Genomic DNA, 14607 nt, shown 5'->3' on the forward strand with positions numbered 1-14607 from the left:
GTGGTTATAGTGGACAGTGCAGACTAGATTAGATTAATTAGATTTACATTTACATTTACATTTAGTCATTTAGCAGACGCTTTTGTCCAAAGCGTTGTACAATGGAGAGAACAGTCAAGCTAAGAGCAATAAAGAACATGGTGTAACAATAAATACTACTTTACATAAGAATTCGAAAAACGACCTAGAAAGGAAAAAGAAGTGCAGGAATGTAACTGCTGAAGTGCAAGTTAAGCGCTAGTCAAGGTGCCAGTTTAGTAAGGGAGGTGCTCTCTGAAGAGTTGGGTCTTCAAAAGCTTCTTGAAGGTAGAGAGGGACGCCCCTGCTCTGGTAGTACTAGGCAGTTCGTTCCACCAACGTGGAACTACAAATGAGAATAGTTTGGATTGCCGTGCTTGCACGGACGGCAGTGCCAAACGACGCTCACTAGACGAGCGCAGCGTCCTGGGTGTGACATTTGCCCTAGTACACAGAATGATAAAGCCACCCATCTCAAGTACAGGGTCTTAAGTGATGGGAAAGGTACAGGATTCACATTCACAGGGTTTTGTTTTCATGAGAGTTAATAGGAGCGTGATCATTAAAGAACACGTAGAAAAATATGTATTCATGTGATCACTCAACCACTCACAATTACACACACACAGACACACACACACACACACAGGGTACTTCATATAGTCATTGAGGGTCCTTCACACACACTTATACACAAACAAGCACACAACAAGGTTGCTAGACCCTTCATATCCACCAGTGTCAGTATATAGAAAGGCAGTGGCACCAAACCACATGTTTCCTCCACTCCACGACCTTCCAAAACCAATGGGGTCATTTTCAGCACTACGGAGCTGTCCACTATGTGCATGGAGGTTCAGCACCGGGCACTGTCCACCTCATCAGCTTCCCTGGAGCCCTGAGGAAATGCCTCCAACTTCTGTCTATGGTGAAATCACAAGGATGCCTTGCGGTGAAAGTCAAGAAATGCACAAAGGTGTTTTATCTTACCTAGCCTAACCCACAGATGACCACTTACTGCGAAGAACCAGGATTGATCCAATCACGAGATGTAACGTCGAGAGAGTCTTTAATTAAGCCACCACGGTCTTGGTCTTTCCCCCAGTGTGATACAGTGACACAAAGACCTCTCCTCTCAAAATACTGCACTGTTTTAATAATGCACACGCTCTAATGTGTTATTAATGACATACACACACACCACTGTAAACACAGCGTTGCTCATGCAATATGATGAAGACATGTCTCCCGTGTCAGACATTCTCATGCCAGCTTCAGCAGTGCCCCCCCCCCCCACACACACATACACACCCACACACACCACACCACACACACACACACACACACACACACACACACACACACACACACACACACACACACACACACACACACACACACACACACACACACACACACTAACGCGTTGGGAGGGAGCCAGCACAGAGAGCATAGGAGCAGACTGTCTACAGCTCTAAATTAATATGGGAGGGAGGGAGGGATGAAGGCAGAGAGAGGGAGAGAGATGGGGGGGGGGGGGATTTTTTTCAGCTTGGCTTTCTGTCTATGGCTTTGGCAGCAGAGCGCTGATTGCTTTGCAGGGAGCTCCTCTCTCTCTCCTTCTGTATCTCAGTCTTTCTCTGTTTTTTCTTCCTCTGTTCCCTCATTCCTCTGTGTGTCTGTGTCCCCATCAGTCGGCGTGGTGGGGGAGACAGCGTGAGTGTGAGCGTGAGCGTGAGCGCTCCTCTCTCTCTGCAGCTCGATGTGCTTGTGCTGCAGTGGCTCGTCTGCACAAGAGCCTCACTCACACAGCCCCTCCCTCCCTCCCTTCCTCCCTCTCTCTTTCTCTCTCTCTCTCTGTCTCTCTCCTCCTCCTCCCTCCCTCCCTCTCTTGCTCTCTCTCCCCTCCTCCTCCCTGACTGTCTGTGTCTCCATCCCTCCACCCTGCTCCCCCTCTCCTCACTTCTGGCGCTGCTGCTGCTGCTGGAGTATAGAGAGAACATTGGGCTGAAACAAAGAGAGAGAGAGAATCTTTTAAAGGGAAAGAGAGCGCTAGCGAGAGTGGAGGACACAGAGAGAGCAAGAAAAAGAGAAAGAGAGGGAGGCAGCGGACTGGTGGCCGACTTTCAGACAGCTGGGAGGACACAGAACAGGAGAGAAGGACCAAAGAGTGTGTGTGTGTGTCGCCATTTCAGTAGGTTTCTCTTCTCCTTTCTTCTTTCTTCGCTTTGTCTCGTTCTAGTTTTCTGTGCCGCTTGAAAATATGTGTGTTGGTGCCACTGCTCACGATCTCTCCGCGAGAGTGAATACGTACGTGTGTGTGAGTGTGTGTGTGTGTGTGTGCGTGTGTGTGATGGCAGGCAGGCTCATCCAACTGTTAATGCACTCGTGATGAGTCCGTCCGTCGCCTGGCATTCCAGCACAGCACACACACACACACACACACACACACACACACACACACACACACACACACACACACACACACACACACACACAGCTGCAGAACAGAGTTCAGGCTAACAAAGTGATGGCGGCTAGCTCTTGTTTTGCAAGGCAGCAGAGGCATGGGCAGCTCTCTGTGTCTGCTAGGGAGCTGCTGCAGAAACTGTGGGCTGGGTTTGACGCTGAAGTCGCTCCTTGTGCATGTTAATCTACTCCCTGGCACGATTTTTTTTGGGGGGGGGGGGGGGGGGGTGGTTCCAGGCTCAAGGCAAGGACACGACACATTAGTGGTCTCGGCTAGGTGCCCAAATGCATGCTTGTAAAATAATATGTTGGAATGGTGGTGTTCCTACTGTCTGTATGCTGCTGGAGTTGCAACTGTCATGCAACAGTAATCTCAGGAGAAAGAACTTTAAGTAAACCACCAGTTTGCTCCTCACGATTAGCTTGCTAAGAATAAGACAACTGCTATTAGGATGCCAGCCGGGTATAAAAAAAATATACAATCAGTTGCAAATGCTTGTTTTAATGAAAATGCTAGTTTTAATGAACAAAGTGTCCTACTGCAAATGAAGCAAGTGAAACGCTGATGTAGTGAGGCTCTCCGTCTTCAGGCTGTGAAGTAGGAGAGTCTAAGCTGATCAAGTGAAAAGAGTTTCCTCCGCAGGCGTCTGGAGTTTGATCAGTAAAACTGAGTCTGGGATGGCATCCGCCTGTCATCTGCTGGATGGCTACATTAGCCCTGGTCAGCTGAGGTCTCTCCAGACTGACATGAGACTCAGGCTGCTGTCTGGTGACTTGGTTAGCTGGGCTTGTCTTTTAGAGAGGAAGTCATTGAGGTGAATAACTCTAAGCTACCTGACTTAACCAAACGATTAAGACAAAACTTTAAAAAAATTAAAAAATGTCTTAGAATGTTTCAAAAAGTTTTAGCTAGCAAAACACTCACTGACTCCTTGTGAGGTTTCATTGTCTAGATGCTTAGAAGCCTGTCTCAGATAGATGCATGAGGCTCCAGTCTAAGAGCAGAAGCCTGTCTCAGACAGATGCATGAGGCTCCAGTCTAAGAGCAGAAGCCTGTCTCAGATAGATGCATGAGGCTCCAGTCTAAGAGCAGAAGCCTGACTCAGATAGATGCATGAGGCTCCAGTCTTAGAGCAGAAGCCTGTCTCAGATAGATGCTTGAGGCTCCAGTCTAAGAGCAGAAGCCTGACTCAGATAGATGCTTGAGGCTCCAGTCTAAGAGCAGAAGCCTGTCTCAGATAGATGCTTGAGGCTCCAGTCTAAGAGCAGAAGCTGGCAGCAGTACAGCAGCGAGATCACGGGTGGGAGCCCTGAGCACAACAAGCTAATTCAATTTATGCCTCCATTCATTCAACACAATACCATTTTTTCAATTTATACTTCCTCCACAGCATCTACTAAATCTTTTTCGCAAATGGGAGTAAATCACTGGGCAGACAGGATACCTTAACTACCCCAAAGTAGATTGCCTATTCGTTGTGATGGTTGTTTTGTGTCATGTTGCTGGACAGTATTTTTCCCTTTACCTTTTTTACCTTTTGTTGTGTCATTTATCAAGACTGAACACTAATGAGCATATCTATTGATACCTTAATTAAGATTCACGAATGCTGAGTAGATTTTTCCCCTCTGCGTATTTTTGGGGTTTTCAGAGAAATGGCACAGCAATGTTTAATGAAAATTCAGAGAAATGGAAGCCTTGCTGAGGAATGATTGCCATTGCTTCTCCTGTACTATGTCGGGCTGTCCAAAGGGACCTGCAGTACATTAATAAACATTAGTACGCCTCTTACCTGCCTGTGGACCCAGACCCAGCCGTATCATACTTCTCTACTTTGCTGAATGTGACTCATGAGTCGTGCCCTCCTGAAAAGAACCCCGTGTTGGTGGCATTTGGCGACGCAGACACATTTGTCACGTTCTTTATGCCCGAGCGCCAGTTGTTCTGCGAAAGAGCAGGCACTGCTGGGATTTAGAGAGTTCACTGCTGTTTAACAGACAGGTGTTTGGATCAGCTCATTTGACTGACAGCATGGCATCCCATCACTGGCGCTCTTTCCACCACCTTATTGTCGCACCATGCGATGTTCGCAATGGAGGCATACTTTACAATGGGTAGAACACGTATGTGCTGGCAGATACAAGAAGTGGATGGCAAGAGTCATTTGATCCAACTGTGACATTCCACGTAACCTCAACTTACATGATTTCTGAAGAAAACAATATGTCATAAAATGTTAATAAAGCTCCCCAAATTTGTATTATTAACTGTTTTGAGACGCAGTGCCCATTACAAGCTAAATGTTATATATTTGCTCGGAATTACATAAATTGCAGTCTTACAAGATGGACCTTGTCCGCCTGCGTTATGTTACCTTGGCCGAGGATCCCCTGCGTCGGATGGAAAGGGCCTGCTGACTTGACCACTTAAAACAACCAACCACATGGATTCACTTTTGAATGAGCTTTCATTTAGAATAAGCATGAGCACACCTTTGTGAGATGGCAGGGGTAGAACACACACTACACAAATGGAATTAAGATGTCTCTGAAAGGCTCAGTCGTGTGTAGAGAAAAGGCCTACATTTGTTTCTCACATGTTACCGGTTTCACACTGAGGGACACAGAACATCCCCTCCAAATACTACAAAATGGCATACCATAGCATATGTTAGGCAAGAAACACAGTGAATCTTAACAAAACACATGGAGATTTCTGGGGGGTTTTTGGCCAGAGGATCATAAATCAGAGGACCTCTCCCTGATGTTCTCTCAAACAGGGGACTTGACTTGTGTAGGTAGAGGAGTCATTTAGCAATTAGAAGGTGTCTAGTTCGATCCCGACTCCTCCTCACCAAGTGTCAACGTGTCCTTGAGCAAGACACTAAACCCCCAAACTCTCCTGATCTGCTGGTTGGCATGTAGCCTCTGCCATGTATGAATGGGTGGATGTCTGAGGCATTCATCTGTAAAGTGCTTTTAGTGCTCTATGAGTAGAAAAGCCCATGTTCCATTTGAATTGTATAGTGGCAACAACCCCCACAACGGACCTCACACATCTGGGCCTATAGGCCACTGCACCCGTTGTGAGGGAGAAGCCGGTCTCCCCCGCCACCTACGCTCAAAGTTTACCTCAGGATGTTTGTGACAACTGTGTAAAAGCTCCTGCTGGCACATCCTTCTCTGCACCTCCAGATGACCAATCAAGTGATATTGTCTTTCGGCATCAGGGCCATAGTGTGGCATGACGGTATTGGCTTGTGACTGAGGCATATAACATTGGACATTTTGTAACATTTGCTCTCTCTCTCTCTCTCTCTCTCTCTCTCTCTCTCTCATTCTCACTCTCTTCCTCTCTTCTGGTTATCCTTTTATGTCTTTGAGTAGTCTGCTACTCTGTCTCTGTCTGTCTGTCTCTCCTCCCATAGTCTGCTACTCTGTCTCTGTCTGTCTGTCTGTCTGTCTGTCTGTCTGTCTGTCTGTCTGTCTCTCCTCCTCTAGTCTGCTACTTTGTCTGTCTGTCTGTCTGTCTGTCTCTCCTCCCCTAGTCTGCTACTCTGTCTCTGTCTGTCTGTCTCTCCTTCATACCTTCTCTTTCTCTCACTCATTCATCTCAGGTTTTGGGTTTATGTTCTTTCTATCTCATGCATTCTGGTTTATCAGGTGTTTTTGATCATTCAAGTATATGCTCTAGTAGTTGACATCCAACCTGTTTATCCAATTGTTATTATTTACAGTTGTATTTATCCATTTAGGTTTGACCTTACATTCTTGTAACATTTAAGCTTACTGTTTATTCTATTAATAAACTGTTCACTCATTAACCATTTGTTTAATTCCTCGGGTGTCATTCCATTTCATCTAACAAATACCGTATTATATACTGCTTGGTAATATTGTACATAATTCAATAATATAATGGAGTCAGATTAATTGTATTTTTCTCCAGTATTTACCACTCAAATGCATTCTACTGTCCCATAATGTTCTAAGGTGTGAACCTTCCAGGCTGGTGATTTCCATCGCTGGTATCATTTTGGCTGCCTTTCCACAGATCTGCCTGTTTAGGCCTCTATAAGTGCAGGGACAGCACTGCCGATATGACCCATGCGCAGCCGTCTTTATAATTATAATGGTGATCATAAGTCTCTCAGCACTGATGATGTGGTGCTCAGTGTCATAGCGATGTCAAATGTCAAAACAATATTTCTACTGCCGGCGACCCTGAAAGAATCAGCGATGTATCTAGCCTTCTCATTCAAACAGACTAAAGACATAGCTCAGCCTCTCAGTATCACTTCTAAAGCTTTCACAAGCTTCGCATGACTGAAGCTTATTCCTGAAGCTGAAGTCACAGACCTAGAGTCAGCTGCAATGCTTACAAATGTAGAGTATATATTTTCCAATGTATATATATATGTATATACATATACATATATATATATATATATATATATATATATATATATATATATACACACAGTATATATATATGTAACATTCTAAATCTACATGCTGTGGTCGTGGCAGCAGTGTTTTCTGCAGTAGTTGTAGGGAAATTTCTTAACAAAACTTTGGGAATGAGCTGCCAGGTTGTATACTTCCCTCTTGGCTTGTTCCTTTGGGTTCCTCTGAACTGCCTCTGTGTGTGTGTCACATCCGCACACACTCTCATCCGCACACACTCTCGTCAGCATCCCTCCTCTCCGCAGCCAGCGTAAGACAACCCCCAGGGGGTCCGGAGGGATTTCACACATAATCCCAGAAAAGAAGTTCAAACCCTTTGCCAGGCACCTGGGCCAAGGTCTCTGCCATGCCTCAAAAAGACCCCGCTCGTGAGAAGATGAAGGTGTGAGAAAGCGTATCTTAGTGTGATATGTATGGGAGAGTGTTATACATTCAGATGGAGACTATTGTCAAAGAAATACAGAGAGAGCAACAAACGAGAGGTCTTGTCCTGAAGTGGATCATTTTACAGACCAGATAACGATAGTATTACACTCACTATACACCTGACTACCAAACAAATCAATTATCTGAAAGCAGTCATTGATTTTGTATTATTTTATCATTGTTATGTGATTACATTGCCAACTTATGTGTAGTTCATCATGGTGATGATTAGACCATCACAGATTCAACTTGTTTTCTTTGGCAGTACTAATTAATTCAGTTAATCCGTCTGTTATTCCAGTATAATTGACCTCCAAACACCTTTATCGGCCAATCAGAAGTTAGTATTGTGGAGGGCTGTGTCATGATCTATTATTATTCTCCATTGTATTTCTGGATCAGGTCAGCATAACTGTGTGTGTCCAATCAGCCAATCGGTGCTGACACTCACTGAGGAGTTCTGTGGGAAGCCCTGGTCCACTTACCACCACTGTGACCTAGTTGAAAAGAGCAGTGAGGTGTGTGTGTGTGTGTGTGTGTGTGTGTGTGTGTGTGTGTGTGTGTGTGTGTGTGTGCACGCTTACCTGTCAGACGGGCTCTTAGTGCTTATCTCCACTAGGTGCGTGGGTGAGCGTATGGGCTGTTTTTTGAATAAGCAAGGCAAGTGCTCTCCATCTCATTCAGTGTGTCCTTGAATGTGTGTGTGTGTGTTCACATGTGGATGCATGTCATGTCATCATCGCTCATTTATGAAGAGAGAAGAGAGAGAGAGAGAGAGAAAGTGTGTGTGTTTCTGTTTCTGTTTGTGTATGTGTGTGCAAGTGTGAGTGTGAGTGTGTGTCTCTGGATACAGGAAAGACAAAGGCAGTCCGTCTCATCCTCTCACTTAGTGTATCAAACACAGGACAAGAATGACTGAGAGAGCGTGAGAGTGTTAAAGTGCTTGTGCAGCTGTCAGTGGGTGTGTGTGTGTGTGTGTGTGTGTGTGTGTGTGTGTGTGTGTGTGTGTGTGTGTGTGTGTGTGTGTGTGTGTGTGTGTGTGTGTGTGTGTGTGTGTGTGTGTGTGTAAGAGAGAGAGAGAGAAAGAAAGAGAGATAGAGAGATAGAGAGAGAGAGACAGAGAGAGAGAAAGAGAGCGAGAGAGAGAGAACGAGAGAGAGAGAGAGCAAGAGAAAGAGAGCAAAAAAGAGAGAGAAAGAGAGAGAGCAAAAGAGAGAGAAAGAGAGAAAGAGAGAGATAGTGAAACAACAGCCAAAAAGGGCAGGGATGCATAATAGCGAGCCACAGGGGCTTGTTTCCCCATTCCCATTCATAGGATGGAGGAAGAAAAAAAGGAGTGATAAAAGACAGGAGTGTAACGAGCTAAAGAGCTCTCTTCAGATGGAGAGGAGAGACTAATGGATCTTTTGTGGTTCTGGATGAGCGAGCCCTGGATCTAAAGTGTAGGTGCATGAGAGAGACTGTGTCATGATGATGGTCCAGCTGAATGCAGCATACATGTTTGTGTCACTAGTCTCCATGGATATGTTTGTATGTGTGTAATGCATGTGTGCATGTGGGTGTGTGTGTGTGTGTGTGTGTGTGTGTGTGTGTGTGTGTGTGTGTGTGTGTGTGTGTGTGTGTGTGTGTGTGTGTGACGTTGAGTCCTAGGTAGGTTGTTGAGGAAAGGTAGCATGTGAACATGGATGTGGAGTCTTACTAACTCATGTCTAATCTTCCTCTGCCTCTTTTCTCCTTCTGACCAATGCCAGATAAAGACTGTAAATATGGAGTCAGGTATATAAAAGAGAAAAGCAACAAATAATCCCTTGTTCTATTCATCAGGCCTGTCTAGAATTATAATAAATTGGCCAAATAATTATTAGTCTTTATCCAAGCTAGTCGCCCTGATATTGTCATCTCAAGTATGAAATGGTCTCTAAATGTTAAGGTCAGTGTAAGTAAATTAGAGTGCCATTGTTCGTATATTTTGGTTTTTTCCATGATTTTGCAATAGAACAGAGAATTAACATCATAACATCTTTCTACTACATACGTACATTAACTAAAAAACAACTTTCCATGGCAAGCAGACAGAAAAAGAGAGAAAGAGAGAGAGAGAGAGGGAGAGGGAGAGAGAGAGAGGGAGAGAGAGAGAGAGAGAGAGAGAGAGAGAGAGAGGGAGAGAGGGAGATAGAAAGAGAGAGAGAGGGAGGATGAGAGAGGGGGAGAAAGAAAGAGGGGGAGAGAAAGAGAGAGAGCAGAGTTGGGCTCAGAATGAGGTTGATAATGGGTGTAATCAGTACTGAGATGAGGACATGCACTGAGGTGAAAACCAGGTGAGAATAGATCCTGGGAAAGATAATGGGGGTAATCAGTACTCACATGAGGTATGGGTATTGGTGTGACAATTACTCACTGGGGTCATTCTAAATTTTATTTAAGAGTTACTGTGGTATCGGGGTGTTGATATATGTTGCTGCAAGTCTTTGCATAACCTATGGATCCCTTTTGCCAGCGCTTGCACGTGGCCCTCCATCTCCTGTCCCCTAAGATACAGTCTCAGAGTTTCCCTGCATTTGGCTTTGTGTTATGCACTGACTGAGTGGCCATTTTTTTACGTGCAGTCTAAGTCTAAATGTTGCATGTTGCAGATGCCTGTTAGTATAAACATTTGACTTAAACATCTGCTGTTAAGATCTGCATTTGTGTGTGTGTTGTGTCTCTTTGTACATCATTTTTGGCCCTGTCTGGGTGTGTGCCAGAGGTCTTTCTGAACCACTGACAACCTGCCATCCTGGGCTGGACCTAGATCTGCGTCACAGTGTTGAGAAAGGGCCCCACAGTCACACCTAGATCTGCGTCACAGTGTTGAGAAAGGGCCCCACAGTCAAAGTAGCCCACAGTGGCACACTGAACCCATGAGCACCATGTCAGTGACTGTGGAGCTAGTGGCCTCATCTAAAGTCTCATTGAATGGTATTGATGTCTACCATTGCGTACTGCATACAGATGGAAGACCTGCCAGGTATTTGGATGAGCCTAGCATTAACCTGCATTTGGATGAGCATGAGGTGTGTGTGTGTGTGTGTGTGTGTGTGTGTGTGTGTGTGTGTGTGTGTGTGTGTGTGTGTGTGTGTGTGTGTGTGTGTGTGTGTGTGTGTGTGTGTGTCTAGCTGTGCATGAATTTACACTCTGTATACATTATGCATAGAGGTGTGTTATTGTGTCCGGAGAGTATGCTTGTGTTTGGTGTGTGTGTGTGTGTGTGTGTTAGTGTGTGTGTGTGTGTGTGTGTGTGTGTGTGTGTGTGTGTGTGTGTGTGTGTGTGTGTGTGTGTGTGTGTGTGTGTGTGTGTGTGTGTGCGAGAGAGAGAGAGAGAGAGAGAGATGGAAGAGGCTGTGAATATCAACACAAACGAATTCTTCATGCTGACACCACAGTAACACTAAGTGGCTCAAACACATGTACAACCACAAAAACACACGTATTCTCACAAACACACACACACACATTCACACACACAAACACACACACACAAACACACACACACACACACAAACACACACACACACACACAAACACACACACACAGACACACCCGCACACACACACACACAGGGTCGAGCTGATGGAGGAGTTGTTAGTGCAGTATTCAAGCCTGCGGGACTTTTTCCAGACAGCCTGTGACAGAACAGCTCCAGAGTGAGTCATAGAGTGGGTGAGGTGTTATTTTTACACACACACACACACACACACACACACACACACACACACACACACACACACACACGCACACACACATACACCCTCACATCTACTCTCACAGACCCACAGACTTTTGAGACAGAGCACAGCAAACACACACACACACACACTGGAACAATAGCGTTCGCACATACGCATATACACCTAGAAATTACACTTCTATTGGTTGGAACATCAGGCAACACTCTACATTAAGGCTTTCCTGATGTGTGTGTGTGTGTGAGTATGTGGTTTGTGTGTGTGTCTCTGTGTATGTGTTGATCATCTACTGTATTGAAAGCCTTAGTGCACAGATTTGGGGTCACCCTCTCTAACTACTGAGGTCAAGATCAGTCACTTTTTACTTGCCGTGTGTGTATGTGTGTGTGTGTGTGTGTGTGTGTGTGTGTCACTTCAGAAGGATGACTCAGCTAAACCTCCACTGTGCTTTAAATATGCCACACATATGCCTGCCAACAAATCCATGGTGCCACACACACACGCACACACACACACACGCACACACGCACACACACACACACACACACACACACACACACAGTAGACATGACAACAAAATCCATATACACTACTGTACATATTTCGTTATTTAACAACGTTGGAGAGAGAGAGATACTTGAAATTAGACATAGGGCTTTAGCCTCTATAAAAAATGAAGAGCTAAAAGCGAAATGCTCTTATGTATATTCCCACAGATTCCCTCACTCCCCCATATACTTCACAGACTCTGTGGAGACCCGCCTGTGCAGCACACAAAGGAAGGAGGTCAGACTGATATGAGAACCGTTTTGGAGCAGAGATTTGCCAGACAATGCACCTGTAGTGTGCTTTAGTACACTAGCTGTCAATATAATGACAACAAAATCCATATACACTTCTGTACATATCTAGGTATTTGCCGACCTTGAATACATTTGAGAGAGAGAGAGAGAGAGAGAGAGAGAGAGAGAGAGAGAGAGAGAGAGAAAGACTGGAAATTAGACTGAAAAGCTATGAGCTGGGTTGCAAATAGAGCTTTAGCCTTGCTATAAAAAATGAAGAGCTAAAAGCTAAATGCTCTTATGTATATTCCCACAGATTCACCCATATACTCCACAGAGTCTGTGGAGACTTGACTGTGCCGCACACAAAGGAAGCAGGTCAGACTGATATGAGAACCGTTTGGGAGCAGAGATTTGTGGGGCTGTTTTGCCAGACAATGCACCTGTAGTGTGCTTTAGTGCAGTAGCTGTCAATACCAGACACCAGTTGAGCAAGTCAAAAGAAAAACAAAAACACTACTACCCCTGTGGAGATGGAGCAACAGGCTTGTGGTGTTTATCCAATACATCTCAGTTACCCAAAGAATGCTCCCCTAGGTAGAAACTCAGAGTTCTCTCTTTTCTTTTCAGTTTGTCTTCACGGCCTCACCTCTCTCTCTCTCTCTCTCTCTCTCTCTCTCTCTCTCTCTCGCTCTTACCCTCCTTCTCCCACCATTTGCTTTCCTTCCTTCTTTCCTTCCTTCTTTCCTTCCTTCTGAGTCCAACTAATCAATGCCATTTAGTCCTCTGTTCCCTTCTCACTGCCCCTCACTTGAAGGCTGCCCAGGAACATAAATCAGAATAGTCACCCCAATGTGCGTTTATTTGGCCACTGAAATAGTCTGTGTTTGCCTGACATTATCTGATCATCTCGTAGCATTTCATTGATAAGACGTGTCATTCAGTTATAGGTTTGACAGACGTACCCAGTGTTCAGGCATCTGAAGGTTCTCTAGATAATCTATGGCTATCATAAAAACCTAGATAAACCAGATGTATAGATGTCAGGCTTTGAGCCATGCCTACCACAGAACAGAAGACAGAACAGCACCCCCCCCCGCCCCCACACACACACCCTCACACCCCCACCCCCACTATCATCCTAGCCCTTCCAACCCCTTCGCATCTCCTCCCGAGTCTCTGAATGACTTGTGTCTGTTCCGCTGTTGCCAGTAGCGACAGCCTCCACAGGTCCCACGCGGTCGCCAGCGCTCATTAAGACGAGGCCGCGTGGGTTTCCCCGGCGACAGCGCTCTCTACCAGACGCAATTAGAGCCTACTTTCTCTCTCCATCCCTCCCTCCTACTGTGTCTCCCTCTCTTCCCCTTCTTTCTCTCTCCATCCCTCCCTCCTACTGTGTCTCCCTCTTTTCCCCATTTTTCCCTCTCTGCTCTCACTCTCTCACTCTTCTCGGTCGTCCTCTTCCCCCTTTTTTCACCATTTATCTGTATTTTCTGTATTGTCTGCCTTTGTGTCCTATCCCGCACTTGTCCCTCTTTCTCTTTGTCCCACTACCCCAAAATATATCAATCTTTTTGGCCACATTTTTTCTTCCTCTCTGTGATTCTGTGTCTCACAGTCTCTCTCTCTCTCTCTCTGTCTCTCTCTTTGACAGAAGGGAGAGGCCTGAGAGTGAGAGTTCCAGTGTTCGGCCATGGCAGCGTGAATGTGTGTGTGTGTGTATGGTGTGTGTGTGTGTGTGTGTGTGTGTGTGTGTGTGTGTGTGTGTGTGTGTGTGTGTGTGTGTGTGTGTGTGTGTGTGTGTGTAGGCAGGGGACTTGTCAGATGGTGTGATGTGTGCTGAGCAGAGGCGTGCTGGGCTGCAGAAATCACTTCATTCCTCTCTTTTTCTCTCTTCACTCTCTCTCTCACTCCTTTACTCACTCTCTCACCCTTTCTCTCTCTCTCACTCCTTCACTCTCTCTCACTCCTTCACTCACTCACTCACTCTTTATCTCTCTCTCACTCCTTCACTCTCTCTCTCACTCCTTCACTCTCTCTTTCACTTTGTCTCAGAGAGAAATCCCTCTCAGTTGTGCAAAAACATTTCCCTTTCATTTTCCCCTTATAAAAGAGAGCACTCTCTCTTATCGCAGTGTGTCTGTCTTTCTCTCTCCTTTCTCTTTGTCTCCCTTGCCTACTTCTCTCTCCCTCTTTCTTCTGTGTTTCTATGTGTTCTCTCCATACCTCACACTGCTGTGAGCACTCTCATGTTGCCATGGTTTTTAGCTCCTGTGCCCATGGAGATATTTTGTAATACCTGCAGCACTTTGTGTTGATTTGCACGGATTTGCACCTTACTTGTGGATCTCAGGCACTCTGGAACGTAACTAATCTTCCATCATTCTCCGAACTCAAGACAAGCGCCAAGAAACCTTTCCTGCAAAACCTCCACGCAAGGCACTCCCATTTAAGACTGCACTTCTGCATTTGTAGATTTGCTGTACTGTAACTGCTGCAAACAAGCCTTCTGCAGACATGTCCAGCTCTAGGCTATGAGCAGTGGTCAGTGGTGGAGCTCCAGGAGACATGTGACTAAACCATGCATTACTTGAATAACACAACAGGGTGCTTTATAGCATGATCTTGTGTTTACTTGAATAACACAACAGGGTGCTTTATAGCATGAACTTGTGTTTATTTGAATAACACAACAGGGTGCTTTACAGCATGAACTTGT

General features: G+C 45.4%; 1 protein-coding gene across 1 annotated transcript in view; it reads left to right on the forward strand.

The window, feature by feature from the left end:
- The first annotated feature begins 1915 nt into the window (after window positions 1–1915).
- Window positions 1916–14607, forward strand: part of myt1la (myelin transcription factor 1-like, a) — a 71305-nt gene continuing 58613 nt past the window's right edge. Inside the window, exon 1 of the mRNA XM_031581829.2 lies at window positions 1916–2212. The gene's annotated coding sequence lies outside the window, so the exon portion shown is untranslated. The remainder of the gene's footprint in view (window positions 2213–14607) is intronic.

This window comes from Clupea harengus, chromosome 15, assembly GCF_900700415.2.
Source record: "Clupea harengus chromosome 15, Ch_v2.0.2, whole genome shotgun sequence".
Lineage (NCBI taxonomy): Eukaryota > Metazoa > Chordata > Actinopteri > Clupeiformes > Clupeidae > Clupea > Clupea harengus.